The sequence below is a fragment of the Panthera tigris genome, chromosome D4 (assembly GCF_018350195.1).
Source record: "Panthera tigris isolate Pti1 chromosome D4, P.tigris_Pti1_mat1.1, whole genome shotgun sequence".
NCBI lineage: Eukaryota > Metazoa > Chordata > Mammalia > Carnivora > Felidae > Panthera > Panthera tigris.
In genome coordinates, this window is record NC_056672.1 from 55,614,906 (window position 1) to 55,641,823 (window position 26,918).

A 26,918-nucleotide genomic window follows, 5' to 3' on the forward strand; every position below is an offset into this window, starting at 1 on the left:
CTCCTTGAGGAGTCTACTTAAAAAAAAAAAAGAAAAAAAAAAAGAGTCACAATGCTCCAGTTGCTGAGCCAGGCCAGGGCCCTTTTCCTTAGGCCTCCTTATCCCTGATTTACAGTCATTTTCATTCAAGGTCTCTTACTAGCCAGCAAATGCACTCACAACTATTCATGATTCTGAAACATCCGAACCTCAGACCCTTTCTCTTTTAACCAAAGGAGCTGGTACATCTCACTCTAACTGCAGGACCCTAATGACGCTTTTGATCCCCTATAATCAATTTCATCTCAGACTTCTGAATTCCTGTTGTCTTAAAGTCCTTGAATCCCTTGGATAGTATTTCCTTTTCCCCTGTGTGGCCTGCCCAAGTAAATGGCAGTGGACCCCTTTGGGGGAAGGATTGAAGGAATCATTGCTATCTTGTACTTGCCATGGTGTTATAGGGCCCTTCTTCCTGGAGACCTGGTCTCTCCATTGGTCATTCGTTTCCGGGTCTGGAAGCTGGTTCTAGTCCAGAAGCTGGGCAATGAATCATGACTCAGCCCCTTGATCTCCCCACTTTGATTTATTTTAATTGCTATATTGGCCATCTTACCTTTAGGAACATTGTGTACTATCAGCCATCTCTCTGCAAGTCAGGCCCTTCTGGCTGCCATTCCAACCTCATAGTTTATTACAATAATTGCATTTACATTGCTTCTGATGGTTGAGCATTACCATCTGGCCTATATTATTTTGCGATCCTATCATTCTCATTTGCTATCAAGGAACCCTATTCTTTTTGAGAGAGAGAGAGAGAAGAGAGAGAGGAGAGAGAGAGAGAATCCCAAGCAGGGTCCATGCTGTCGGTGCAGAGCCTTATGTTGGGCTCGAACTCACGAACAGTGAGATCATAACCTGAACTGAAACCAAGAGTCGGATGCTTAATCAACTGAGCCACCTGGGCATCCCCAGAATGTTTCCCTATTAATAACCTCTCCTTCATCCAACTTTAGGTTCAACTTTGCCCTGGTTAGATCAAGCCTCAGAGTTCTCAGAGTGTAGTCCCATGTATATGCTCCTGGCCTCTGTCAATATATATTGGCTATGTTCTATAGCTCTGTTGGACACAGTTCCTTCCTCCTTTATCATGTCTTGGTCATTCATGTTGTTACTTAATCCTAGTTATTGGTCTAATGGCTAGGTTGAGATGATGGGATCCAGATGGGGAGGCACATTTTTAATAGGAGAGAGAGTTCTCCATCATCTTCAAGCAAGGGGGAAAAGTAATCTTTAACAAGAAGGAGTTGGGGCGCCTGGGTGGGTCAGTCAGTTAAGCATCTGACTCTTGGTTTTGGCTCAGGTCATAATCTCAGAGTCATAAGATCAAGTCCAGAGTCAGGCTCCACACTGGACATGGAGCCTGCTTGAGGTTCTCTCTGTCTCCCTCTACTGCTAGTTCTCTCTCTGTCTCTGTCTCTCTCTCTCTCTCTCAAAATAAATAAACTTAAAAAAAAAAGCCTCAGTCTATTCCACGTAGAGCATTGGAGCTAGGATGGCCCTGCAGAATTGTCCCTATTTGGGGCCAGGGTAATCAGGCCTTTATACTCTTGCACTAATCAGTCTTTGAATGTAAGCTGCCCTGGGGAAGAGGGCATGATTTGAAAGCAAGCAGCTCTTCTCAGGCAAGGTTGTCTGGAGTGCTTAACTGCAAGCTATCAGCCACTAACATTCCCAGCAGCTGGAGGAGTGAATGCTTCAGTTTTGAAGGGTGGAGATCTGGGGAGCACACCACAGCAGTACTAAAATACATCTTCTATCATTTGAACCATTTACAATGGAAAAATATTTATGTGTTTTGTGTAGTAAAAATGTTTTAAAGCATTTTAATTGTTTAAATGTTTATTAAAATTTTTTTAATGTTTATTATTTTTGAGAGACAGAGGGAGACAGTGCAAGTGGCGGGGGCGGGTTGCAGAGAGAGAGGGAGATACAGAATCTGAAGCAGGCTCTAGGCCCTGAGCTGCCAGCACAGAGCCCGACATGGGGCTCAAACCCAGGAATTGTGACATTATGACCTGAGCTGAAGTCAGACACTTAACGGATCAAGCCACCCAGGCACCCCTAAAATATTTATTTATTTTTGAGAGAGAGCGGGGTGGGGGTAGGGTGGGGGTTTGGTGGGGGAGGGGCGGAGAGAGAGCGGGACAGAAGATCTGAAGTGGGCTCTGTGCTGACAGCAGAGAACCCAACGCAGGGCTCAAACTCATAAACCACAAGATCGTGACCTGAGCTGTAGTCAGACATTCAACCGAGAGCTACCCGGGTGCTCCTAAAACATTTTTTCTTTAAAGTTTATTTATTTATTTTGAGAGAGAGAGAGAGAGAGAGAGAGAGAGAGAGAGAACAAGCAGGAGAGGGGCAGAGAGAGAGGGAGAGAGAAACCCAAGTAGGTTCTGCACTGTCAGTGTGGAGCCTGACACGGGGCTCAAACTCTCCAACCGTGAGATCATGACCTGAGCCAAAATCAAGAATTGAATGCTTAACTGACTGAACTACCCAGGTGCCCCCTAAAGCATTTTTTAAAAGACTTTTAAATTTTAAGTGATCTTTACACCCAACTGTGGGGCTTGAAGTCACAACCCCAAGATCAAGAGTCCCATGCTCTACCAACTGATCCAGCCAGGTTCCCCTAGAGCATTTCTTTTTAAGTTTATCTGTTTATTTTGAGAGAGAGCGAGAGCGAGAACCAGAGTGAGAGTGAGAGAGAGTGTGCAAGTGGAGGAGGGGCAGAGAGAGAGAAGGAGAGAGAGAGAATCCCAAAAGGGCTTTGCACCTCGATGCAGGGCTCGGACCCAGGAACCATAAGATCATGACCTGAGCTAAAGTCAGACACTCAACCAACTAAGCCACCCAGGTGTCCCCCACCAGGGCATTTTTAAATAAGCAAACAGAGGGGAGAAATTACAAATTACCCATAAGCCTTCCACCAAGAGTTAACCACTATAATATTTTGGCATATGTCCTTTCAGAATTTCAAATTGAAAATTATATTGTGTGTATGTGTATAATTTTACAAAAATGAGACCGTATTGAATATATGGTTAGTAGCTCTTTTTAACTTAGCAATGTTTTACAAGCATCTTTTCATATTTACATACTTCTATAACATCCTTTTTTTAGACTTTATTTTTTAGAACTGTTTAAGATTTACAGAAAAAATTGAGCAGATAGTGCAGAGAATTCCCATATTCCCCCAACCCCACCAGTTTCCCCTATTACTAACACCTTGCATTAATGCAGTACATTTGTTACAATTAGTGAAGCAGTATTGATGAATTATCATTAGCAAAGTTCATAGTTTACATTAAGGTTCACCCTTTGTATTGTATAGTTCTATAGATTTTGACAAATGTATAAGGTCATGTATTCACCATTATAGTGTCATATAGAATAATTTTAAAGCCCTAAAAAAATGCTGTGTATCTCACCTATTTATCCCCCTCCCCTAACTCCTGGTAACCGCTGATCTTACTGTATCTACATAACATCCTTTTATAACATCTTTTTTTAAAAAATTTATTTATTTGAGAGAGACAAAGACAGCACGAGTGGGGGAGGGGCAGAGAGAGAGAGAGAGAGGGAGAGAAAGAGAATCTCAAGCAAGCTCCATGCTGCCAGCACAGAACCCAGTGCAGGGCTGGAACTCACGAAACAGTGAGATCATGACCTAAGCTGAAACCAAGAGAAGCTTAACCGACTGAGCCACTCAGGTGTCCCTATAACATCCTTTTTAATGGCTGCATAACATTGTCTCATGTGCATTTATCCCGCCAACCCCCTCTTATGGGACACTGATGCTGTTAAAAGAAAAGACTAGAATGATAACATCACAACAGCAAGTCAAACTTTGCTGACCTGGCACAGGATTCACTTGCCCACATGCTCACAATTAACTCATTCTAATATTTCATTACCTTTGGGCAAAGGAACCTTTTCGATCTCACACACTGTCTTGGAAACCAGAAGAAAACATCTGGCATTCACTCTGATGGGGGAACCAAGGCAAAGCTGTAAACACCATCTGTTAATTTTTCCTTCCAAAGGAGTCTTTCCAAATTTCCAGAGGGTTCTCTTTGCAAATTCCTTGTTACAGTTAGTAGCACCAGAAGCAAATGAAATCATTGTGTTTTCTAATGAAGTTCTGGGTTGAGAGGCTGGGCTTTCAGGGCTTCCTGCTGCATAGGTGGGTACACATCCTCACAGGCTGCCTCTGATCTCCTCCATTGGTGCCAGTCTCTACCTCCTTAAGCAGGGCAGCTATGTATGGCTGTGTCCTTTGTGCTCATAAAAGTGCTTGGTTGAGGGGTCCAGAGAGGGTTAAAATCCAGCTGCACTCAATTCGCCAAGCTTTATCCCTGGCATAGCATCCACTCAGAAAGGATGATTTTTTTTTTTTTTTTTTTTTTTTTTTTTTTTTGCTTGCACAAAGCCACAGTTTAGCATAGTGGCTGGTCTTCAAGCTTGCTGACATTGACTATTATAATTGTCTGTTTATGATTGTCTTCCTCCAAAGATTCTTGATGACTGAAACCTGGTATTATTTAATCTTTGTTCCCACTGTAGCACTGGGTTTGGTGTATAGTAGACCTCAGTATATCAGCTGAATGATTACTAGAGACAGGGCTCTTTTATTTATTTATTTTTATTTTATTTAATTTATTTATTTATTTATTTATTTATTTATTTAAAATATATGAAATTTATTGTCAAATTGGTTTCCGTGCAACACCCAGTGCTCATCCCAACAGGTGAGACAGGGCTCTTTTAACTCAGGGACAGGATAGTCTACTCACGCCATTTAAACAAATTTGATACAATTATCTTTTACTATTACCACTTACTATTAAGGAATTGTCTTTTATAGCTCTTTCACAGGTGACTCTTACCAGGCTTCTTGCTCTTTTTTACTAGGTTTTCTCTTGCTTTTCATATCTGCTTCTCCATCTCTCTCTTTGATTCTGTGAACCACTCAATAACTTTTTGTGGTTGGTCATTATGTCTCTGTTTTGGGACCCATTCTCTGTTCTGAAAACTACATTTTCCGGCTCCTTTTGCCAGCTGCTAGCTAGATTCCAACGGTGAGAGGCAATGGCAGGAAACTGGAGGGCTGGAGGAAGGGAAAAGTCAGGGCAATTCTTCCTCTCTCTCTCACAGCTGTGACTTCTTCCAGTCACATCTTCCAGCAGTGACTGCGACCTTCTCTCTGGTTTCCACTTCCCCCACCTCCTTGGTTCCAAGTCCTGCTGCCCACCCCCTTCAGGCATGTCCTGCTCCCTTCAGAGCCACAATAAGAGTTTGGTGTGTATCTTTGCAGTCTGTTATCTATGTTAAAATATCTAAATCTACATTTATTTTTATTTTTTATTTAAATAAACTCTATGCCACATGTGGCGCTTGAACTCATGACCCCAAGATCAAGAATCACATGCTCCACCAACTGAGCCAGCCAGGCATTCTTCTAAACCTGTACTTATATCTATGTCTATATTTATATCTGTATGTCTAGCTGTTTCTTTTTTTTATAAAAATGGATACAATAAGCATTATTCTATAACTGGCTTTTTACTTCACAATGTACTGTGATAGTCACTGCCATGCTGCTCTACAAAAATGGTTTCATCAATTTGTACTGCCATCAACAGTGTATAAATATGCTTATTTCTCCATCCATGACAGCATTGGATATAATTAATCCTTTTAGCTTTTTCCAATTTGTTAGGTGAAAAATGGGGCCTTTCCCCATTTTTAAAAATTATCAGTCATGTTGGCTATCTTTGTATATGCTCACTAGCTATTTATTTGTTTCTTCTTTAGTGAATTGCCTCTTGACAAGTTATACCCATGTATTTTTTAAAAAACTTTTATTTTGTGAGAGAGAGAGCGAGCATGAGTGGGAGAGAGGGGCAGAGGGAGGGAGAGAATCCCAAGTGGGCTCTGAGCAGTCATCACAGAGCCTGATGCAGGGCTCAAACTCATGAACTGCAAGATCATGACCTGAGCCGAAATCAGGAGTTGGTTGCTTAACCAACTGAGCCACCCAGGTGCCCCTATACCCATATTTTTCTATTCAACCATTTAATTAATTTATTTATTTGAGAGAGAGAGAGAGAGAGAGCGAGCAGGGGAGGGGCAGAGGGAGAGGGGCAGAGGAAGAGGGAGAAAGTCCCAAGCAGGTTCCAGGCTGTCAGCCCTGACTTGGGGCTCTATCCTACGAACTGTGAGATCATGACCTGAGCCAAAATTAAAAGTCAGGTGCTTAACTGACTGAGCCACCCAGGTGCCTCAAGATTTTATTTTTAAGTAATTTATACACCTAACATGGGGCTTGAACTCACAACCCCAAGATCATGAGTTGCACGCTTTACTGATTAAGCCAGCCAGGTGCTCCAAGACTTGAGTCCTTAATTGTTATCTTGAGCTTCTAGGGAGGGGCAAAGGGTTTCAACCTGACCCCCATGGTTCTAAGGATTTATCCAGACTTTTCTCTTTAATTTCCCAGGAGAAAAGCTTCCAGTGACTTTATTTATAGCCTTAGAACTACTAAACCCAAGCCACGCCTCTTTGTACTTGCTCTCTCCAGCCTTATTTTCCTCTGCTCTCTTACATATACCCATACTGATTCTGAATTTTTGTGGAGCTTTCTTGAATCCATGCCTGTGCCTAAACTGCTTTGTTCTCATTGCTTTGGGCACCATTCATTCTATCTGTTCTTTAAGGTCTAGCTTAAATCCTTCAATTTTCCATATAGTTCTCCTTTGTTTCTCAAGTCTACTCAGATTCTCTCCCCTCTCTACTTCTGAGGTATGCAATGTACTACCTTGGGAACTCCATAATTTTCTGCCAGATACTATCATTTTCTGTACACCTGTCTGATTCCTTCACTTGACCTCCTTAAGAGTATCTCTGCAGACTCATGGTGTCTGGCATATGGTCCGACTAAGTAAATTCTGGATGGCTAAAGATTAAGAGCTGGTTGTCTTTCCTGTTTCTGCTCTTAGACACCCCAAAAGCCTCATTTATGGAGTGAAGGAGAAAGAAAAGTGGAAGGAGTGCAAGCTGATGCCCCTTGGCCTGGAGTGCTGCTTCTAGACATCGGGTGTGCTGGCACCATCTAGGTGCATTGGGAAGGAAAGACACAGGGCAGGGGGAGTGGAGGACTGGTGTCTTATTCAACCTCTTCTGACCCCAAGAGAATTACTGTCAGCATTCACATATGGAAATTGTCAACTATGAGTCACTTCTAGGAAGGTGAAGTATTTGTTTCTCCAGGAAATGTCCTTACTTCATTTCCATTTCTTAAGAAGGGGTTGTGTCTGGGGCACCTTGATGACTCTGTCAGTTGAGTGTCCAACTCTTGATTTCAGCTCAGGTCTTGATCTCAGGGTCATGAATTCAAGCCCTACACGGGGTTCCACACTGGGTGTGGAGCCTACTTTAAAAAAATAAAATGAGTTGTGTCCATGGGGAACAGGCACACAGCAGGCTGGCTCAGGAGTAGAACATTGATCAGTGTTTCTCAGGGATCAGAAACCTGATCCCTACTTAAAGCAAGAAGGGAGAGAAGGAAAAATTATTGGATCAGGAGACCTAGGCTGCTGGGGAAATCTCAGGAAGTCCTTATCTGATAGGGGAGGCATGTCTCTGGTCTCAGGGAGTCCTATTGTAAGAGGCACAGGCCCAGACCTCCAAAGGTTCTTCCCTTCCTAATCCTCCATGACACCACAGTCTTTCTTTTCTTTTCTTAGACATTTAAATTTTTTTTTAAAGTTTATTTATTTTGAGAGAGAGAAAGCGTGAGAGAAAGCCTGCACAAATGGGAGAAGGCAAAGAAAAGGAGACACAGAATCCTAAGCAGGCTCCATGCCATCAGCACAGAGCCCAATGGGGGGGTTGTACTCACTAACTGTGAGATCATGACCGGAGTCAAGATTAAGAGTCAGATGCTTAACTAATTTAGCCACTCAGGTGCCCGGCACCATAGTCTTCTAATTCCTTTTCTACTCCTCTTGTCACTACTTTTCCAAATCCTTCCCTGCTTCGTCTTCCCATGCCCTGTCAGTGTTCCAAAGGGTCCTATCCTCAGAAATTTTAATTAATCTGATTTTCCATTCTTCTAGCCAAACCTGTAAGAATTTGAGGTCAAAAACCTTAAAGTCATCCTTGAGTCCTTTCATTTCCATCGTGCATCGAATCTGGGAGCAAATTCTTACTGCGCTACCTTCAAAATGTACCCAGAACCAAGCTATTTCTAATCAGTTTCACTACTACTACAACTGTACAGTCCTACTTAGGACTATCATTTCCTGCTTGGAATACTACGATAATTTTTAAATGGTCTTTCTTCTTACACTCTTGCCCTTCTTTAGCTTATGCTCAGTGAGTAGAGTGATCCTGCTAAAAAGATCATTTCCCTTCTCTGCTCACAACTTTCCAATGGCTTTCAGCTCAGAGTGAAAGCGAAAGTCCTTAAAATGACCTAAAGGACCCTGTGTGATTTAGTCCCCTGTCACCTGACTTCATCTCCTCTTTGCTTACTCCATTCCAGCTACACTGGGCTGCATACTGTTCCTAGAACATAGAAGGTGAGCTTCCACTTCAGGATCTCTTATTTGGTGTTCCCTTCAGTTGGCATTTTCTACTCCTAAATATCTGCAAATCTTTCACTTCCCTCAATTTTTAACTCAGATATCACCTTTCCCTGGCCATCCTTTATAAATTTCAACCTTGGATACCTTTTTATCTCCTTTCCTCTGCTTTATTTTTTGTTCTTAACACCTATCACCATTATTATTAGTCATTTTCCTCTCGAATATAAGCTCTGTGAGAGCAGGGATTTTTTGGGGAGGGGTCTCTTTTATACACTGCTCTATCCCCAGTGCATAGAACAGTGCCTGGTATACTGCAGGCAGTCAGGAAATGCTTGTTGAATTATGAGTGAAAAGTTTAATTGCTCAAGAAGTATCCGTATACTACACATATATACTCCTTGCCTCTTTTTAATTTCCAAGTTTACATTCCCTCCTGGACATCTCTCTGGAAAATTTGCCATCATCTTAATTTGGACAGCTGAACTCACTATTATCTCCTCTAGCACTTCAGTAAACCTTACTTTTTTTTTGTTTGTTTATGTTTAAAAAAGACCCCCAGAACTTGCTTTTTCTTATGATTTATTCTCCCATGATTTATTCTCCCTCCCATTCTCTACATGGGAGTGTTGTTGAGTTAATCCCTTCAATCTTGGTTGAGTTCATTCCCTGGTCTCCATCCCTGCTGTCTCTGCTTTACTTCAGGTGTGAATCTTTTACTCAGTGCAGAAGTCTGCCCTGTAGTCTGCAGTCCATTTTATTCACTGCTACCATTTAAATTCTCCTGATGAAGAGCTTTGTTCCAGTAGTCTTCCACAAGCCTTCTGTAGCTGCCCATTATTTGTTGAATTAAGTAGGCAAATAATCCAGAATCGACGATTTGCTATTCTCTGCTTATTTTAACTTCCCCCTTCTGGAATGTCCGTTTTCTTTCATTGTGAGTTAAAACTGCTGCACCCTTCAAAGTACAAACGGTACCTTCTCTGGAGCTCTGAAGAGAAAACAGGTCTGAAGAATTAGGTATGAGCGCACACACATTCTTTATGTACCCAGAAAGTGTAGAGATGTGAACCTTTTCTGATCCTCCAGCCAAAAGCCATTTTGTCCAGAGCAATTAACGCACCTGTTAAGCCATTATTACTCTCTGATTTTTCCTCGAGTTAACTGTGCTTCTATTTCTCTCACCAAATAGGAACTTTCGGGAACAAAGATTCATCTCACGCAGTTATGAATCCTCCATGCACCGAATTTCAAGAGACATCCAATAAATGCACAAGGCAGTCAATATTTGGGATTGGATTACCTAGTTTAAATCGTTGAATGTCACAATTGGAGGAAGATTTAGAGGTCATCTTTCAACCCAATCTTTGTAAATGGGGAAAGTGAGGTCCGGAAAGGGTAGGACTTGTACCGGGTCACTGACCTGCGACCAGAAGCCAGACATTCTCACTCCCAAGTAGGTCTCATTGGTAAGTCTTTGTGCGTCCCTTCACGATTCGAGGCTCTCAGATTCCCTCCTGGGCCGCTTCTCCAGCCTCTACGCCTTAACCTCTGAGTGTCTCCCCCCACCTCCCTTCCCTTTCTCCCTTATGGGTCAGCAAGGTCCACTCGTTCTAATTGCAGCGGTCCAGGCAACTGGAGTTGTTTGGCAGAAGAGAGATTAGTTACGTCACCGTCGACTCCTCCCATTGGCCCAGGGAGGGTGGAGCGCGGCGCCTTGACGTCCGACGCCCAAAGGGGCGGAGTAGTGAGGGGAAGGAGGAGGGAAGTAGAACTTCAACATGGCGGCTGTGGTACTGGCAGTGGCTACGGTGACGGCCTGGCCCCGGGCGGGCAGAGTTGGAGGTGGTGGCGTTCGCTCTCCCTAGAGGCCGTCAGGAGCTCAGCGGGGACCGAGCCTGGGAGGCCGGCCGGCGCCAGCACCTTTCGGCTTCTGGGACGGCGGCGGCAGCGGCGTTCAGGTGAGGGGGGCCTCCCGCTGGGAGAAGGGGAGAGGGGCGGAGTTGGGGGAGGGGACCGGTACCGAGACGGATGGGGGAGGGTTCCTTGGGAAGAGGTTGGAGGCCGAGCCGGAAGAAAGGAGCTATAGCTGAGGAGTGGGAGGGAGAAGGGGCTAGAAATTGGTGACTTGGGAGGATTCTGGGAGAAAGGTCGGAGTGAGGGGACCCGAGTTGAAGGGGCGGAAGGCAGATGGGATGCGGAAAATGAGTTCGGATTAAGGGAACTAATACCTTACTGAAAGACAGGCGCAGTAGATGTCTATCTGGCTGGAGTAAGAGCTCTGTGGGAATTAGAGGATGTCGGGGAGGAGGATCCAGGTTTTAGTAAAGAAGGTGAGTGATCTGGAGTTGAGGGTGAGCTGGGGAAGTGAGATGCAGATTTAGTTCTCCCTGAGTCGTTGAGATTAGGGAGAAAGGGAGGAAACCAGAGCCTGGGTGAAGGGCCTTTGGGGATATCTTTGACATTGTCTGGTCTTCCCCAGTATATTTGTCTTGCCTCTTTTGTTTATTTCTTGGGTGGAGACTTACCTGTATAGTCCACCTGGGCCTCAGAAACAGTCCCAAATCTTTCCTGTGGAACATCAAGTTATACTTCGTTTATTTGATCTCTATCAGGGATCTCTGACTTTGGATTGTCTCCACACGTACTTGTTTCCAGACTGGTCTTTTAAAAGTATGGCTGGGCATGAAAATGCATTTTATATTAAACTGAAGTGAAAATTTGAGAGTTTTAAAATAACATGCAGTGTTAGAAAACCAGATTGGGCAATTTAGTTGACTATTAAATACTTTCTGTTCTAACCCCACTTACTAGTGTTTTCTCTCTTTCCTCAGTTATAATTATTAGCATTTGAGAAATTGGATAGACACGATGGATGTTTCTCTTTGGAATTTTGTCATATTTGATGGTGGGAAAAACAGGGTACTTAGTCTTTAGTGATAGCTAGTTCTTTCTTGTTACTGTCCCAAACTAGTTAAACTGAAAGTTTATGTATTGTGTTATAACAAAAAATGTGAAGTGTTCAAAGTCTAAAAGAATTACATTCTCTGCATTAGCCTATAAAGTGGAATTTTAGAAATTAAATTTTTATTTCTAATCCATTCTATTTCGTTTTTCTGTTATTCATTTAACATTTAATGCGTGCTCTGTGTTGCATTAAGAGTCATTCTCATTATGGAAATGGGAAAATTAATGTTTCTCTAATGATCATCTCTATCACTGCACAGCAAATAACTTACTTGTTATGGCCTCATTGGAAGAAAAGGGTTACTTTAGAAATAAAGACAGTGGAAGAAAATTAAAGTTTGTGGATATAAGAAGTTTCTGAATTTTTCTTTGGTTTAGAATTTGACTCATGACCTCATCATGACATTTTGTGTGTATCTTGAAAGATTTTATTATTTACGTTATTTCTATTGACATAAAAAAAATCCTTTTTAAAAGTAGTATCTACGCAAATGTGGGGCTTGAACTCACAACCCTGAGATCAAGAGTCTCATGCTCTACCGACTGAGCCAACCAGGTGCCCCTGAAAGATTTTATTTAAAAAAATTTTTTTTTAAAGTTTAATAGAGTGAGCGGGGTGGGGTGGGGCGGGGGGTGGGCAGAGAGAGGGAGAGAGAGAGAGAAAGAGAGAGAATTCCAAGCAGGCTCTTTATTTTCAGTGCAGAGCCCGACAGGCTTGAACTCATGAACCATGAGATCATGACATAAGTCAAAACCAAGAGTTGGACGCTCAACTGACTGAGCCACCCAAGCACCCCTGAAAGATTTTATTTTTTATTTTGGTTTTGAAGGAGACAGTATCCTGAAGTGATAATATTAGGTCTGTAGACAGTCATCACTGGTTATTCATATTTCTCAGATTGGCAAATGTTAAGTTTATTTTGTGCGTCTTTTCTTTTACATCTTGAATGTGGTAAGGTGTTTAAAATGATGATTCCTGAAATTTAATTCAGTGACTAAAATCCTCTTGAGTATTTTCAGCATTACAAATGTATTTTCATTATCCCACAGTGTAGATGGCCTGTATTATAAATTTCCCTGATCTCTAATTAAATTGAATAGTTTGAGTTTTTTTTTTTTTTTTAAAGTAAGCTCTATGCTTAAGGTGGGGCTTGAACTTGAACTCGTGACCTTGAGATCTAGAGTTGTGTGCCCTACTGACTGAGTCACTCAGGTGTTGCTGTTTTGAGATTTTCTTTTTTTAAGTTTATTTTGAGAGAAAGTGTGAGTGGGGGAGGAGCAGAGAGAGAGGGGAGAGCCAGAATCCCAAGCAGGCTGTGGGCTTTCAGTGTGGAGCCCAGTGTGGGGCTTGACAAACCCATGAACTGGGAGATCATGACCTGAGCTCAAGTCAGATGCTTTAACCAATTGCCACCCTTCTGCCCCTCCTGTTTTGAGATTTTTAACATGTAGATTATTTTAACTGTAAACTTTTTTCCCACAGGCAAACCAAAAAATCCCAATACCATCAATTCATCATTAATCAGGTAATTTTTCTTTAGACAGGCTTTTTCAGGAAATGTAAAAAGTGGTATGTAGTACCTTAAATATTAAATAGCTTTTATTTAGAATCAAAAACTTGAATTAAATCTTAGAAATCAGATGAGTTTATATTTTGGCATAACTTGGGAATCCCTGCTTCTATATCTTGAAGATAAGTGAAAATCTATTTTTTCCATAATGTAATAAAGGAAGACGTAGGCAGGTATTCCTCTTCTAACCGGTAGTGCACAATTTTGTAATATTGGAAATGATTTGAATTAAGAGTAATATTTTCCTATCAGTTGAGAGTTGTAATTTTAGGTTTTAAAATTTTTAGGTGAGATTAGCAAGATTTATAAAGGGAAGTGTGCTAACACTGGGCCTGTGCTAATGAGGTAGGCATTGTTAAGCACTTGACATAATCTCTTAATCTTTGCAATTTGCAATAATCTCTAATCTTTGATTAGGTAGGCAGTTTGTGATACACATACTTTTTAGGTGTTGAGGAAATTGAGGATCAGTGAAGTTGAGTAATTTAAGGTTACAGCTATAAAATGGTAGAGTCTGGATTTGGACTCAGATTTGTTCAACTTCAATGCCCAAACTACATCTGCTACACTTTCATCCCTCTTAGGCAGTCACAGGGCCATTTCATTTCCTATAAAGTAAATTTAAAGTATAGCCACTATTTTTATTTATTTATTCATTTATTTATTTATTTATTCATTCATTCTTTAAAAAATTTTTTTTAAATTTTTTTTTCAACGTTTTTTTTTTTTTAAATTTTTTAATGTTTATTTAGTTTTGAGACAGAGAGAGACAGAGCATGAACGGGGGGAGGGTCAGAGAGAGAGAGAGAGACACAGAATCTGAAACAGGCTCCAGGCTCCGAGCGGTCAGCACAGAGCCTGACGCGGGGCTTGAACTCACGGACTGCGAGATCATGACCTGAGCCGAAGTCGGACGCTTAACCGACTAAGCCACCCAGGCGCCCCTCAACGTTTTTTTATTTATTTTTGGGACAGAGAGAGACAGAGCATGAACGGGGGAGGGGCAGAGAGAGAGGGAGACACAGAATCGGAAACAGGCTCCAGGCTCCGAGCCATCAGCCCAGAGCCTGACGCGGGGCTCGAACTCACGGACTGCGAGATCGTGACCTGGCTGAAGTCGGACGCTTAACCGACTGCGCCACCCAGGCGCCCCTAAAAAATTTTTTTTAAATGTTTATTTTTGAGAGAGACAGAGACAGAGACAGAGGAAGAGCGGGGGGAGGGGCAGAGAGAGTGAGACTAAGAACTCAAAGCTATTTAAAACTACTTGTTCTCTTTGTAGTATAGTGTAACTGGAATGATAAATAGTTCATTAAAATTTTAGTCATTAAGATGTCATTAGTACTTGAGGAAATGAATACCTGAATATTTTGTACTTAACGAAATAAACTGGATAAACTGGGTAAGAGACTAAGTTTTCTTATTTCTATTGTGTCAGGTTTGATTCAGTTCATTAAGGGCCAGAATTTATATCTGGCAGTAGTCCGCATGTGTTCTCATAATTCTGGATTGGTCATTATCAGTTGCCTTATTGCTTACCAAACACTTTTAATGTTTGAGTCACTGAGTTGGCTCATGGTATTTGTGCATCTTGTGGTTACTGAGTCAAGAGCCAGCAGTATGTGTTTTGGTTTCCTCACTTCCTCCACAACACTTGATATTGTCAGACTTTTAAATTTTTTTCTAATCTGGTGGGTTTGAAATGGTATCTGTTTGGTTTTTATTACGTTTCCTTAAGTTGAGCCTCCTTTCATATATTCATTCATTATTTGTGCTTCTTTCATGAAGTGTGTGTTCAAGTTCTTTGCCAATTTCTTGTTTCTCTTTTTCTGATTGACTTTTAAGACTTATTTATATATGTAATTTTGTATACTAATTATTTGCTAACTACGGGCTACAAATAATCTGTTTTCAATTTGTGACTTTTCATCTCTTTATAGTCTTGGTATTAGAAAAGTTCATAATTTTAATGAATTGAAATTTTCAGCTTTTTATGGTTTGTGCTTTTTATATCATATTTAGGAAACCCTTCTCTGCCAGACATGCTATATGTTTGTAATTTTTTTTTTTTTATTGTTTTAAGTAATCTCTATCCCAGCACGGGGCTCAAACTCATGACCCCTAGATCAAGAATTACATGTTCTACAACCTGAGCCAGTCAGGCGCCCTAGTGCCTGAAGTATTTTAAAGCAAATCTCAAACTTTCCTGTAAATACATTGTTACGAACCTTTGTTAAGGCTTTCTTTTAAAAACATAACCATCATGCTATTATCACATTGAACAATTAGTAATTCCTTAATATAATGTCATCTATATTCAGATTTCTCTTACTGTGTTAAAAATGTCACTTTACAGGCAGTTTGTTCCATTCACAGTTCAGATAAGGTCTGTATTTATCACTTATTTGGCTTTCATGTCTAAGCGTTTTTTATTATATGATAATTATCCCCTTTTCATATGATTGATTCATTGGAGAAACCAGGCCATTTGTCCTGTAGGTATCCTATGTACATTCTCGTGTTTCTTTTCACTTGCTCCTCTATTTTTTGTAAACTAATAGTTAGAAGCTTGATTTCATTTTTTTATTTTTATTTATTTATTTAAACAATTCTTTTGTTAAAAAAAAATTTTTTTTAATGTTTGTTTATTTTTGAGAGACAGAGCATGAGTAGGGGAGGAGCAGAGAGAGAGGGAGACACAGAATCCAAAGCCGGCTCCAGGCTCTGAACTGTCAGCACAGAGGCTGATGCAGGACTCGAGCCCACAAACTGTGAGATCATGACCTGAGCCGAAGTTGGATGCTTAACCGACTGAGCCACCCAGGTGCCCCTTTATTTTTATTTTTTGACAGTAAGGGGAACAGCACATAGGTGGTGCTCTGTACTTTCGTTTACATCACACAAGGAGGTATATAATGAATGGTTGTCCCACTTTTAGTGATTTTAGTGGTTTAGTTGTTAGTTGTTCAGATGGTGTCAGTGTGATCCTTATATTATAAAATTCCCTATAAATCTTTACTTAATAGTTTAGAATTCACTGATGATACTTGAATCAGTTATTTAATTAGAAGTTTTGAAATTGTATCATTGTGCTATTTCTGTCACATTTATGTTTTTGAAGTATTGTTCTTTTCTAAAGAGCTTTCCCTTAGTAGCAGGCTTATACTGAAGTTTAGTTCCTGTTGAAAGGGGTGGATGAGCACACTTACCATGATGAGCACTGAGTAATGTATTGAATTGTTGAGTCAGTGTATTGTACACCTGAAACTGATATAGCACTATGTTAACCATACTGGAATTAAAATAAAAACAATAAAAAGAAAAAAATAAAAAGGACAAATGCTTTGTTCTTTTAATTACCAGTTTCAGAGTAAAAAGTTAGTATAACAGGGGTGCCTGGGTGGCTCAGTTGGTTAAACCTCTGACTTTGGCTCAGGTCATGATCTTGCAGTCTGTGAGTTCCAGCCCCACGTCGGGCTCTGTGCTGACAGCTGTGAGCCTGGAGCCTGCTTTGGATTCTGTGTCTCCCTCTCTCTCTGCCCCTCCCTCATTCATGCTCTGTCTCTCTCTCTCTCTCTCTCTCAAAAATAAACATTAAAAAAAATTAAAAAAAAAAGATTATAACAGTAGTCTCTTACAGTAGGTTATTTTTGGGGTTTTCAGTTTTTTTTGACTGTTGGTTTTCTAAGGATCTTTGATTATTATAAACTTGGGGATTTATACCATGTGTTTGAAATAGTTATAGTCATTCTTTTTTTTTTCTTAAGATTTTGTTTTTAAGTAATTAAAAAAAAAAAAAGATTTTAAGTAATCTCTATACCTGGTGTGGGACTTGAACCCACAACCCTGAGATCCAGGAGTTGGATATTCTACATGTAGCCATTTTGATATACAAGTTGTTTCATCTTTGATCAACCCTAACCATTTCAGGTTGGTAGCTTTTTCATATGAACTGTAATTTTTTTTTAAAGTTTTATTTATATAAGTAATCTCTACACCCAACATGGGGCTTGAACTCACGACCCCAGGCGCTTCTGCCTGAACCAACCAGGCGCCCCATGAACTATAAATCTTTGAAAGATAGAGGTGCCTGGTGGCTCTGTCGTTTGGACGTCCAACTTTGACTCAGGTCATGGTCTCATGGTTCGTGGGTTCGAGCGAAGGGTTTGACTCTGTGTCAGACTCTGGGCTGACAGGTCAGAGCTTGGAGCCTGCTTTGGATTCTGTGTCTCCCTCTCTCTCTCTCTGCCCCTCCCCCACTCGTGTTCGGTCTCTCTCTCAAAAATAAATAAACGTTAAAATATTTGAAAGATGTCTTTCATACACAACAGATGACCCAGGTTAATCTTAAAAATTCTTCCTGTACATGTGAAAATAACCATTTCTCTAAGAATTAATGCAGAAATGATATTGAGAATTCAAAATGTAGATGCTAGGGATGCTCAACGATAGTGTCTTTTTGCTTCTACATTTTTATTTATTTTGAAGTTAAAAAACTTTATTTTTTTAAGTAGGCTCCACACACTTGAATTGGCAACCCTGAGTTCAGGAGTCACATGCTGTACCGACAGAGCCATCTAGGCACCCCTACAGACATTTTTAAAATAACAAGTTTAGGGGCACCTGGGTGGTTCATATGGTTGAGTGTCTGACTCTTGATTTTGCTCAGGTCATGATCCCAGGGTTGAGCCCATATCCGGCTCCGTGCTGAGTGTGGAGCCTGCTTAAGATTCTGTCTCTCTGTCCCTCTCTCTCTCCCCTGCTCCCCCTCTCCCCATCTCTGCCTCTCCCCCCCACCCCCACTCTCCCTCGAATCCGTGAACTGTGAGATGGTGACCTGAGCCAAAGTTGGATGCTTACCCAACTGAACCACTCAGGTGCCCCATGAGTTCTCTTTATGATGAGGTTATAAATTACCAATCTAATTTCTTTAATAGGTATAGGGCTATTTTTGTTTCTTCTGTAGTGATCTTTGGCAGTTTGTGGTTTTTATGAAATTGGTTCATTTCAGCCAGATTGCCAGACTTGGCATAAAATTGTTTTGATATGGTATTCTGTTTTAATCTTTGTAAATGTGTATGGTCTCTTTCATTCTTGATAGCAGTAGTTTTCTTTTTTTTTCTTTTTTCTTTTTTTTTCTGATAAGCCTTGCCCAGGGGGTTTATCAATTTAATTAACCTTTGTAAAGAATCACCTTTAGGTTTTAGTTTTCTGTTTGTTTTTCTTAGTTTTATTTTAATATTTTTAAGGTTTACCCATTTATTTTTGAGAGAGTGCTTTTGCATTTCAGGGGGGCAGGGCAGAGAGAGAGGGGGACAGTGAATCTGAAGCAGGCTCTGCATTGACAGCAGAGACCTTCATGCTGGCCTTGAATTCAGAAACCGCGAGATCATGACCTGAGCCAAAGTCAGATGCTTAACCAACTGAGCCACCAAGCCTTATTTTATTTTATTTTTCTTTGAAAGAGAGAGAGGGGGAATGTGCGAGTGGGGCAAAGGGGGAGAGAGAGAGAGAAGAGAGTCTTAAGCAGGCTCTACATTCAGCACGGAGTCTGACTCAGGGCTTGATCCCACAACCCTGGGATCATGGCCTGAGCTGAAATCAAGAGTCGGTCATTCAACTGATGGAGCCACCAGGTGCGCTTCTGTTGTTATTTAGAAATGAATTGGTGCTTTCTTTTTTAAAAAAATCATGTATTTATCTGTTTTGAGAGAAATAGTGAGTGAGGAAGGAGCAGAAGGAGATGGGGAGAGAGAGAAACCCAAGCAGGCTACTGCTGTCAGTGTGGAGCCTGATGTGGGGCTTGGCCTCAGGTTTTAAGGTTTATCCATTTATTTTTGAAAGAGTGCATGAGTGTAGGGGGAGGGCCCAGAGAGAGAGAGGAACAGTGGATCTGAAGTGGGCTCTGCACTGACAGCAGAGATCCTAGTGCGGGCCTTGAACTCATGAACCATGAGGTCATGACCTGAGCCAAAGTCAAGAGTCAGATGTTTGACTGAGCCACGCAGGCACCCTGTATTTATTTTTGAAAGAGAAGTAGAAAGAGCGCTCACCAGTGGGAGTTGGGGGAGGGGCAGAGATGGAGGAGAGAGAATCCTAACCCACCTCGACTCAGGGCTTGATCCCATGAACCATGAGATCATGGCCTTAGCTGAAATCAAGAGTTGGATGCTGAACAAACTGAGTCACCCAGGCACCTCAGAATTGATGCTTTATTTGAAGTCAGTGGTGTTCTGAGTTTTAATGTCGGCCTAATCAATGGTTAGGTTGTGCTACAAGCACTATGGTTTTGTTGTGCTACAAGCAGGTTTCCAAACTGCCTGTGTTGCTTTTGGTGCTAATATTTCCTATATTCCTGGAAATCATATACACCCTTTACATTATAGGTAAGTTAGCTGGATTGTACGTAGTTGGATAATTTATGCATTGTGTTAGAGTTGACAAAATTGTTACAGAGGTGAGAAATTTTAAAGATTTATGCTTACATTTATATTGGAAGTAATTCTATACGACATATAGTCCACATGTTGAACTTTCATATTTGGAATGTCTTTTTTTTTTTTTTTTAAGTTTAAAAAATTTTTAAAAAATGTTTATTCATTTTTGAGAGAGGGAAAGAGAGAGAGAGTGTGAGCAGCAGAGAAAGAGGGAGATATAGAATCTGAAGCAGGCTCCAGGCTCTGAGCTGTCAGCACAGAGTGCAACGCCGGGCTTGAACCCACGGACTGAGAGCCCGACCTGCATGAGCCGAAGTCAGATGCTTAACTGACTGAACCACCCAGGCGCCCCTTTAATGTTTGTTTATTTTTGAGAGAGAGGGAGGGAGACACAGAATCCGAACCAGGCTCCAGGCTCTAAATTGTCAGCACAGAGCCTGACTCCAGCTCATACTCCGGAACCAAGAGATCATGACCTGAGCCGAAGTCGGATGCTTAACCAATTGAGCCACCCAGGTGCCCCCCCCTTTTTTTTTCTTTTGAAAACACAGGTTTGCCTATTTTATCTATCTATCAATCAATCAATCAATTACCCAGGCACCTGGGATATTATTAAGTAACTGTTCCAGTAATCTGGTAAGATTTGATTCTCTATTTGACATGGATATGAAAAGGTTGTACTGTATATATATATTTTAAAATGGACATAGTCCACTACATTGAAGTTTTAGTGATGTGCTGTGATTTTTTTTTTTTTAGTCTAAATTAGTATGTATACCAGTATCTTCATTCTTTTTAAAAGTTTATTCAACTTTTAATGATGGTGGGAGAAGAAACTTAGTGAAATATATTTTTTTAAATGTTTGTTTATTATTTTGAGAGAGAGACACAGAGTGTGAGCAGGGGAGGAGCAGAGAGAGGGAGACACAGAATCTGAAGCAGGCTCCAGGCTCTGAGCTGCCAGCACAGAGCCCGCCATGGGGCTTGAACTCATGACCCATGAGATCATGACCTGAGCTGAAGTCAGACGCTGAACAGACTGAGCCACCCTGGCACCCCGGAATATTTTCTTATTATTTGAAGGATGATAGACTTTTGATTATTTTCTAGGAGAGTTGCAAAAGATTTAGTACATAAGTATGCTGAAATCATATATTTAACCTTTATAGAGAATTTTCCATTTGATTGCCAGGAACTCATAAGTTAATATAAAAATAAATGGTTTTCGGGTCACCTGGATGGCTCAGTTGGTTAAGTGTCTGGCTCTTGGTTTCAACTCAGATCGTGATCTGAGTTATGGGTTCAAGCCCCAAGTTGGGCTCTATGCTGGCAGTGTGGAGCCTGCTTGGGATTCTCTCTCTCTCCCCCCCCCCCTTTTTTCCTCCCCCCCCCCACTCACGTGCTCTCTTGCAAAAATAAATAAACAAAAATAAATGGGTTTCAAAAAATTTAGAAAAATGAGTTTCTTACTGTAGGTGATGGTCTTTTGGAATCACCTTTCTTTGTTCTATAGAGTAAGTACAAGCCATTGAAATGTGGCTTTATTAAAATAAGATTTAGGAAGGTGAGGAGGTGTCAGTAGACGCTGGTGAGTAACTATTGCTTGTATTATGTTATTTAATCCTTATAATAACCCTCCTTAGTTTCACTCCATTGTACTATTTAATTTCTAATATTATAAATCTTTTTTTTATTTGTAAGAAGAATATGTTAAGTTTTGTTACCAGATAGAAATTACAACCTATTTTGATAGATAACTATAAAGTACCTAAGATTAATGAAAAGATCTGTGTGTTTTTTGTGTCTTTTTATTAGAAATCATTTCAGATTAAGGTTTCTCAGTTGTAAAATAAAGAAGGAAGATTCTGTTGTGTACAGTGGTTTCCTCCCCCACCCGCCATCCACAAGGGGATATGTTCTAAGACCCTCAGTGGATGCCTGAAACTGTGCAGTTGTCCAGTTTATATACAGATGGTCCCCAACTTATAATGGTTTGATTTACAATTTTTTTGGTTTTATGATGTGAAAGCAATATGTTTTCAGTAGAAATCATACTTTGAATTTTGAATCGTGATTTTTTTCCCAGGTTATGGTATGATACTCTCTTATAATGCTGGGCAGTGATAGCCAGCTGCAGCTCTCAGTCAGCCATGTGATCATGAGGGTAAACAGCTTATACGCTTATAACCATTTTGTACCCATATAGCTGTTTTTCACTTTCAGTACAGTATTCAATAAATTACATGAGATATTCAACACTTTATTATAAAATAGACTTTGTGTTACATTATTTTGTCCAAGTATATGCTAATGTAAAGTGTTGTGAGCACGTATAAGGTAGGCTCAGCTAAGCTATGGTGTTCAGTAGGTTAGGTGTATTAATTGTATTTGTGACAGGATTTTTTTTCTCTTTTTTTTTTTTTATTAATTTTTTTTAACGTTTTATTTATTTTTGAGACAGGGAGAGACAGAGCATGAACAGGGAGGGTCAGAGAGAGGGAGACACAGAATCTGAAAGAGGCTCCAGGCTCTGAGCTGTCAGCACAGAGCCCGACGCGGGGCTTGAACTCACGGACCGCGAGATCATGACCTGAGCTGAAGTCGGCCGCTTAACCGACTGAGCCACCCAGGCGCCCCAGGATTTTTTTTTCAATTTACGATGGTTTTATTGAGATGAAACTCCGTAAGTTGAAGAAGATCTGTAGTAAGGTTTTTCTTATACATATATATGTATGACCAATTTTATTTATTCATCTTTTAAAAAATATTTTAAGTTATCTCTACACCCAACTTGGAGCTTGAACTTATAACCCTGGATCAAGAGTTGCATGCTCTACCAACAAAGCCAGCCAGGTGTTCTATGTATCTGGCTAGGTATGATCAGTTTTAATTTATAAATAAGGCACAGTAAGAAATTAACAACAATAATAAAAAATAGAACAATTATGTGAATGTGGTCTCTCTCTCTCAAAGTGTCTTATTGTACTGTACTCCCCCTTCTTGTGATCATGTGAGATGGATAAAATGCGTGATGAAATGAAGGGTGATGGATAAAATGCGTGATGAATGCGTGATGAATGAAATGAAGTGTCGTAGGCATTGTGACTTACCATTAGGCTACTGATAAGGATCATCTGCTTTTATGAAGTTGTGCCATCTTTATATTGTTTGTTCCTTTGGTACTGCACAATATTCCCTTTGGGGTATAAGTTCTTGAGTTTGGTGAACAGGGCTCTGTTAGTTCTTTGTTTCCATGGGAAAAACCTTTCAGATTTCACATGACTCTAACAGAATGATATAATCCACTGAGCATGAAGACTGTTGGAAGAACAGAAAAATTATGTTTGTGATTATTTCTCTTGGGTCAGATTCATAGCCCATGGTATGATGTTTAGCTTCCTTGTATAAAATACAAGTCAACCAATTATGTTGAATTGGCTACTTGTAGAGCGAAATAGGGTTATTAGTGTTAAATAGTAAGCATTTTCTACTTAAAAAAGTGGGTGTGGACTGTGTGTACATACTGAATCATAGGCTCAACAAGTGATTACATGTGTTTATATGCTGTCATAACTAAGAATTTGAATGAAGTCTTGCATTATTTTTATTATAAGAGCATAAAAGCTGCTGAAGTCCATAGTTATAAAAGAATATATCCAGACCCTTAATTCTGAAAAGGTTGTCAGAGATCATTTGTTCCAGCCTTCCTCTTTTTATAGAAGCAGTCCTGAATTATTCTTTCCTCCCCCAAAGATTTTGACAGGCTCTAAACCATCCCAAACTGATGGAAAAATTAAGGCTAGAACTCATGTTTTTAACTGTCTGGAGTTCCCTTTCTTTCTTACATTCTGGCATGAGTTGTGATACGATTTTTTTTTAGTTGTGATACGATTTTTTTTTTTTTTTTTTTTTTTTTTTTTTTTGGAGAGAGTGTGAGAGGGTGCAAGTGAGAGAATCCCATGAGGGACAGAGAGAGAAAGAGGGAGAGAAGTGGGGCCCACCCAAAGCAGGGCTTGAGATCACTGGATGCAGGGCTCATGGTCACCTGAAGGGGGGCTCGAACTCACCTGATGTGGGAATTGAACTCAACTGTGAAGTCATGACATGAGTCAAAGTCATATGCTTAACCGACTGAGCCAACCAGGCTCTCTGTGATGTGATTTTTGAAAGAGTTGGGGAGGAGATGACATTTTTGCTTCAGTTACTTCTTGAAATTATTTTTTTTCCCAATGTTAATTCACAGTTGAAAGAATTGAATTGATAAGTTTGTGGCTGTATTTCCTTTTGGGACATTATACTTTTATTTTCCCCTTTTTTCCTTTTTATATTTTATATAAGTGCACATATATATACATATATATTAGGCTCCATGCCCAACGTGGGGCTTGAACTCGTGACGTTGAGATCAAGACTAGCATACTCTACTGACTGAGGCAGCCAGGTTCCCCTATTTTTTACATTTAAAAAATTTATTTTTATTTTTAAGTAATCTCTATACCCAGCATGGTGCTTAAACTTATAACTCTGAGATCAGTTGTTGGATGCTCCACTGACTGAGCTAGTGAGGTGCCCCTGCGACATTGTACCTCTACTAAACTCTAAATCATGTTGAAGAAAATATGTTAAATGAGGTGTAATGAATTGGTTAAGATACTGATTAAAAATTTCTAATTAGCTAATGCTTTATGTTATGACTCCCCATTCTAACTTGTAATTGTCAGCACTTTCTTGTTCTTACATTATGTTAGTCTCATAGGCCTTATGATTTCAGACTATTGGTGATTACAAGAATCATTCTTAACTTTTTCGTTTTAAGGGCATTGTTTTGTTTACTCATATTTATAAAATACATATTAGGAATATTAGTTACAGAATTATCATATTTTCAGAAAGTTTAAGGGAAGAGGGCAAGGGGATATGAAAAGGCCTCCCTCCCTGCTAAAGATTAGATATGCTAGATGCTTATAGAATTAAGAGGAACCCAGAGTTGATTCAGAGTTGAGGAAATCCTTATCTGGATTTTTCCTGACCCATTTTGAAATTAGTTGGAGTTTGTTAATTTTTAATTTTTAATTAATTTTTATTTTAGAGAAAGGAGCAGAGGGAGAGAGGGAATCTTTTTAATTTAATTTTTTTATTTTGAGAGAGAGAGTGTGAGGAGGGCAGGAGCAGAGAGAGAGGGAGAGAGAGAGAATCCCAAGCAGGCTCTGTGTTGTCAGTGCAAAGCCCAATGCAGGGCTTGATCTCATGAACCCTGAGATCATGACCTGAGCCAAAATCAGGAGTCGGACGCTTAACCAGCTGAGCCAGCCAGGCCCCCAGGAATTAGCTAGAATTCTTAACAGCAGTTCTCATGAAAACAGATTGGGTCAGTAATTTACCTTGACAAATACTATATTTTTATGTACTGCTAATTGCTTTTTAAATTTTAGCAAGTTGATACTCAGCTATAACCAGTTTGTATTAAACTATGTGAAATGAATTTTGTGGGGAGCCTGGATGGCTCATTTAGTTAAGTGACTGACTCTTGATTTTGGCTCAGGTCATGATCTCAGGATTCATGAGTTTGAACCCTGCATCTGCACTGTCAGTGTGGAGCCTGCTTGGGATTCTCTCTCTCTCCCTCTTTCTCTGCCCTTTCTGTACTTGGATGTACACATGCTTGCTCTTACCAAAAAAAAAAAAAAAAAAAAAAAAAAAAAAAAAAAAAATGAGCTTTGAGTCACTAGGTGCTCTTATAGCCTCAAGTATACCGTGTGATTAATAATTGGTAAAGCATCATTTTCAAATAATTAGTGAGAAAACTTGTACATTACAGCAACCTGTCTTTAAAATAACCTTCATTTTCTGGGGTGCCTGACTGGCTCAGTTGGAAGAGCATGAAACTCTTGATCTCAGGGTCATGAGTTTGAACCCCATGTTGGATGTTGAGATTACTGAATAAAAACATAAACAAAAAAATAACCTTCATTTTCTAATTTTTTTTAAATAAGGTAAGCCTTTTGTTGAATTTTGAGTCTCAGAAAGTTATTTTTGCTCTGTACCTTTCTATGTAGAATGAAAATAGGATTGATATATTTGGGTAGTTGCATAATGTTACTACACTTTTGATCTGGAATCTGTTTGGGGATGGAGTATGAGGTGAGCCTCTAACCTTTTTCTAAGTAGCTACCCTGTTGTTACATCACAAGTTTCCTTCCTTCCTTCCTTCCTTCCTTCCTTCCTTCCTTCCTTTTGTCACTTTCCTCACTTTCTATTTTTTAAGATTTTATTTTAAGGTTTATTTATTTTTGAGAGAGAGAGAGAGAGAGAGAGAACAGGGGAGGGGCAGAGAGAGGGAGAGAGGGAATCCCAAGCAGGCTCCACACTCAAGCAGAAAGCCTGATGCGGGGTTTGAACCTGCAAACTATGAGATCATGACCTGAGCCAAAGTTGGACACTTAACTGACTGAGCCACCCAGGCGCCTCCCAAGATTTTATTTTTAAGTAATTTGTGTACCCAACATAGGGCTTGAACTCATGACCCGTTGGGATCAGGAGTTGCACATTCTACTGACTGAGCTGGCCGGCGCCCCCATCATTTCACAAAATTTTAAATGGCAGCTTTATTATATACCACATTTCCAAATTTGGGTATTTTTAGGGATTTCTGTTCTGTTCCACTGATCTCTTTATGTGCCAGTATGGCACAGCTGTAAGTGTTAAATCTTACAATAAATATTTTAATATCTGACAGTCTAGTCTCCATTATTTTCTTCACAGTTTTCTTGGCTGCTGTTACTTATATTATTTCCATATGAAAGTTAGAATCAGCTTTTCTAGTTAATAAAACAGAAGACTTTAGTTTTCACTTTTATCATGACACATTTATAGAGTAGCTTAAGGAGAATCAATCTTAATAATGTAATGTGTCCTATCCAAGATTTAGTATATGCTTTTCCAATTACATAAGTCCTCTTTTCTGTTGCTTAGTAGAGCTTTAGTTTCTTCCTTTGTATCTTAAGTTTATTCCTGCTTCTTACCTCTGTGGCACATTGCATGTTTCAATTATATTTTATCTAGTTATTGTGTATATGAAGGTCATTTGTTTTAGAATATACCTTGGAGATACTTTGGCTTTGGTTCCAGACCACCAAATAAAGTGAACAATGAAGCAAGTCAAATGAACCTTTTGGTTTCCCAGTGCACATGAATGTTATGTTTGTATGAATGTTATGTTTGTACCGTACTGTAGTCTATTAAGTGTGCAGTAGCATTGTGTCTAAAAAAACAATGTACAAGAACAGGTGGGTGGCTCGATTGGGCGTTTGACTTTGGCT

General features: G+C 40.1%; 1 protein-coding gene and 1 long non-coding RNA gene across 4 annotated transcripts in view; one reads left to right on the forward strand and one right to left on the reverse strand.

Moving 5' to 3' along the window:
* Positions 1-9,189: 9,189 nt before the first annotated feature.
* Positions 9,190-10,298, reverse strand: LOC122233269. The gene is made up of 2 exons (XR_006210812.1): positions 9,748-10,298; positions 9,190-9,615 (listed from the first exon to the last, which is right to left on the reverse strand). It is a non-coding gene; the product is annotated as an uncharacterized LOC122233269 (long non-coding RNA).
* A 203-nt stretch (positions 10,299-10,501) lies between these two features.
* UBAP1 (ubiquitin associated protein 1) overlaps positions 10,502-26,918 on the forward strand; it is a 61,102-nt gene continuing 44,685 nt past the window's right edge. Inside the window, exons 1-2 of one of the 3 annotated variants that reach the window (XM_015535036.2) lie at positions 10,502-10,585; positions 13,075-13,117. The gene's annotated coding sequence lies outside the window, so the exon portion shown is untranslated. Of the gene's footprint in view, positions 10,586-13,074; positions 13,118-22,258; positions 22,283-26,918 lie in introns of those variants that run through there. The other 2 variants (XM_007076563.3, XM_042965166.1) reach the window with 2 other exon arrangements.